A 3772-nucleotide genomic window follows, 5' to 3' on the forward strand; every position below is an offset into this window, starting at 1 on the left:
GGACCTATTCTGAAGTCTCTTCAGAGGAAAGGGGCTACTGGGTTATCCATAGGCAATTGTGAATTCTTTCCTTTGGTACATGTCAAGTTTGCTAATCTTGTTTTGCTGGAGAGAATGGGTTAGAGTATATTTTACCTCCATATAACAATATTTAGTTGTAATGATAGATTTCAAGGGAATAATAGTCAAATACAACATAGTGTAACATAACATAAGGGCTTCCCTGGTAGCTCAGTGGTAAAGAATCTGCCTGCCAATGGAGACAATACAGGTTTGATCCTTGGCCTGGGAAGATATCCCCTGGGGAGGAAAATGGCAACCCACTCTAGTATTCTTGCCTGGAGCATGGTGGGCTATGAGGTCGCCAGGAGTTGGACAGGACTTAGTGACTGGACAACAACAACAACAGAACAGAATATAATGTCATATAATACAGTCTAATATAATATAGCACGGTGCTATATAGTTTGATGTGGAAGAAGAGCCCCTGGGCATGACCTCAGAGAAACATGGGGCATATGAATTCTGTCTGACCACTTGCCACTTGCTAGCTCTGTGACTCTGAGAAAGCTCCTTAACTTCTCTGAGATTTCACCCTCTTTTTTAAAGGGGGGAGGGCACATATGACTTGCCTTACAACATTGTTTTGTTTTAACACATGCAACATGCCCTGCACCATGGCCAGTGATATTTAAATGATTTAGACTGAAAACAATTAAAACTTTAGTTCCTTACTCACACTGGCTACGCTTCAAGTACTCAATAATTCCATGGAGTTTGTGGCTACTGTGTTGGGCAGCACAGATATAGAACATTTCCATGATTGTGGAAAGTTTTACTAGATAGTACTGTCTGAGAATAGGCCAGAGGCAAAAATAGGTACATTATATATAATTGTTGCTTCCTGCTTAATAGTTCAAAGCATATTTGCACATAGGACCTGACTGAAGGGCTGTCTATCCAGCAAAGTTGCCCTTTCTCTTAGATATCACTATCTCTCTATATAGTATTCTAACCTGACTCAAGTCTGCAAATCATGGTGATTGATGGAAAATCAGAGTGTACACAGAGGATTTCTGGGTCTTTAGTTGAAAGATACCAAATGCATACTTCGGCCACCTGATGCGAAGAACTGACTCATTGGAAAAGACCCTGATGCTGGGAAAGACTGAAGGCAGGAGGAGAAGGGGATGACAGAGGATGAAATGGTTGGATGGCATCACCAACTCGATGGGCATGAGTTTGAGCAAGCTCTGGGAGTTGGTAATGGACAGGGAAGCCTGGTGTGCTGCAGTCCATGGGGTCGCAAAGAGTCAGACACAACTGAGCAACTGAACTGAACTGAAGTAGGCCTTAACTCCAACCACAAAACACATCTCAGTAGAGATAACAGATAGGAGTAGAAATGAAGTGGAATCAACAAAAATAATAACAAAAACAAACAAATCTCTAAGAATATCCACCAAATACTCAACGCGGTCTCAATGCTAATATGCATATGACCCTGTTAATGTTTCATTTAACTGCCTTAGAAACATCCCAATGTAGATGAAAGCTACCCTAAGGTGCCTAGCTGAAGCTTAAGAAATGTTCTCAAGGTCAAAGCAGAGGGATCACAAATTCGCTTCCATTTGGTTGAGGACAATTTTAACTTTCCACAGTAAAACCAACACATGGTTGGGGCACCTGATGGGGCTGCAGTATGAGAAGAAGGTCCCCATATTTCTTAGCAGAGACAAAGTAAAGTAAGCCCAGGGTAAGGTCACGCTTCACATTCGGGAATGAAAAGAACAAAAGCAATAGCTACGTTTGTTGGGTGCTTATTGTACACATTGTTTTCTATTCATAAAATACAGTTTACCTGATAATCTCCACCATAACCTTATGAAGTAGGAACCTTAATATCCCCATTTTATAGGTGAAGAAATGAGGCACTGAATGGTTAACAACTCACCCAAGGTCACCAGCTACTAAATGGTGAAACCAGAATTGGACTGAGTGGTTTAGCAAAAGTTCACTTTTTAAACCACAGTTCCCTGAGCCCTGTAAAGGTAAGTGATCTCTCTGTAGCTTCCTCATTTAAGTTTCAAGAAAATGCTGAATTCTCTTACAATGCTTAGAGTTTTCCTTCTGAAAAGTTTCTGGTCACTGTAAGAAACAGCTCTATCGCTTCTCAGCCTTTTGGCTAAGATCAAGTATAGAAACAGCTCTGAGTATTAGAGCTATCATATTAAAGACAAAGATGAAAATGCTTTGTTTTCTAGATATATCAGCTTGCAGATTTATGTAAATAAGCATTTCGTGAGTAATGAAGATAACAAATGCAAATGAGACAGTGAGACCATTTTATCTTTGAACGCGAGGAAATACTGTTTCCCAGTGTTTGAGTAAGGAATATGCGAAGTGAAAAACGGGCACTTAGGTTAAAAGATCAGCAGACCAAGGCCTCCAGGCCAACTGCCCGCTTTCATCAACAGTTTTATTAGAACACAACCCCACCCAATCATTTATGGATTGTCTAGGAGTAGAGACAGTGAGAATATGGCCCAGAAAGTCTAAGACAGTTACCATCTGGCTCTTTCCAGAAAAAGCTTGCTGACCCCTGATTTCGATGGCAGTGAAAAAATAGCATTATGTCTGACGTTGAGTCTTATCTTATAACCATCATTTTCAGCGGACTGAAAACATATGACTTCAGTGGTACAGTATTAATAATACATTGTTGAATTTTACATAAGTAAAAACTGCAGATAAGGAGTTTACAGGTCAAATGGTAACTCCTTATAATAAAACACTGTTGCAGTCCTGAATTTGAAAGCCAAAGGCAGTCATTAAATAAGGCAAAGGGAGGGGCTGTTCAGCTATCCTCCAACCTCAGTCCATTCCTGTCTGACAACTCTGATCACAAGAGATCATCACGATTCTTGCTGTTGCTTCACCTTCACTGCCTGAGTTTCTTGAGGGCAGAAAGTGTGTCTTCTGTGGCCTGGTGCTTAGCACAGTGGTTAGTATTAGTAGATACATAGTAGTAGCTGAATGCAGAGCCATGTGGCAAAGAGTTGAATGATCCAAGCATAGGAGATTCAGGGGAGCAGCCACAGACAGAGGAGTTTGGGCAGAGTGCTCTCCAAGATGAGGTGACCCAGCAGTGAACTCACAAAAATCACAGTCTCTACCTTACAAAGTGAAAATACAACCAGGGTAAACCAGGTAATCATGGCCACCTTTCTATGATCATATAGGATGTGACAAGAAAGAAAGGGAAGCCGCTCAGTTGTGTCTGACTCTTTGTGACCCCATGGGCTGTAGCCTACCAGGCTCCTCTGTCCTGGAATTTCCCAGGCAAGAGTACTGGAGCGGGTTGCCATTTCCTTCTCCAGGGAGTCTTTCTGACCCAGGGATCGAACCTGGGTCTCCCGCATTGCAGACAGACGCTTTACCATCTGAGCCGCCAGGGAGGCCCAGGATGTGCCAGAGACACACTCTTGTTAGCTCCTTGCAAACATTTATTATGTTAATTGTCACAACAACTCAAGGAAATAGGTTCTTCTCTTTATTTCGTAAGTGAAGAAACTGAAGCCGAGAGGTTTATTACCTGGGCCTGGAATACACAGCTAGAAAATGGTAGACAGTTTTAAACCCAAGAAGTCCGAATCCAGAGATTAAAATTTACGATTATGTTCTATTGATCTCTCTGTGGATGCATCTCTGGCCTCTTCCTCCTCAGTGCTTTTCAAGACATTCCATAAGGAGCTTTTTCCTGAAAATGTAC

The 3772-nt window shown here is 41.7% G+C and overlaps 1 pseudogene; it reads left to right on the forward strand.

Annotated features, from left to right (window-relative positions):
• The first annotated feature begins 2165 nt into the window (after positions 1-2165).
• Positions 2166-2332, forward strand: LOC114114286 (U2 spliceosomal RNA; annotated as a pseudogene).
• The last annotated feature ends 1440 nt before the right edge of the window (positions 2333-3772 follow it).

Source organism: Ovis aries, chromosome 3 (assembly GCF_016772045.2).
Source record: "Ovis aries strain OAR_USU_Benz2616 breed Rambouillet chromosome 3, ARS-UI_Ramb_v3.0, whole genome shotgun sequence".
Taxonomy (NCBI): domain Eukaryota; kingdom Metazoa; phylum Chordata; class Mammalia; order Artiodactyla; family Bovidae; genus Ovis; species Ovis aries.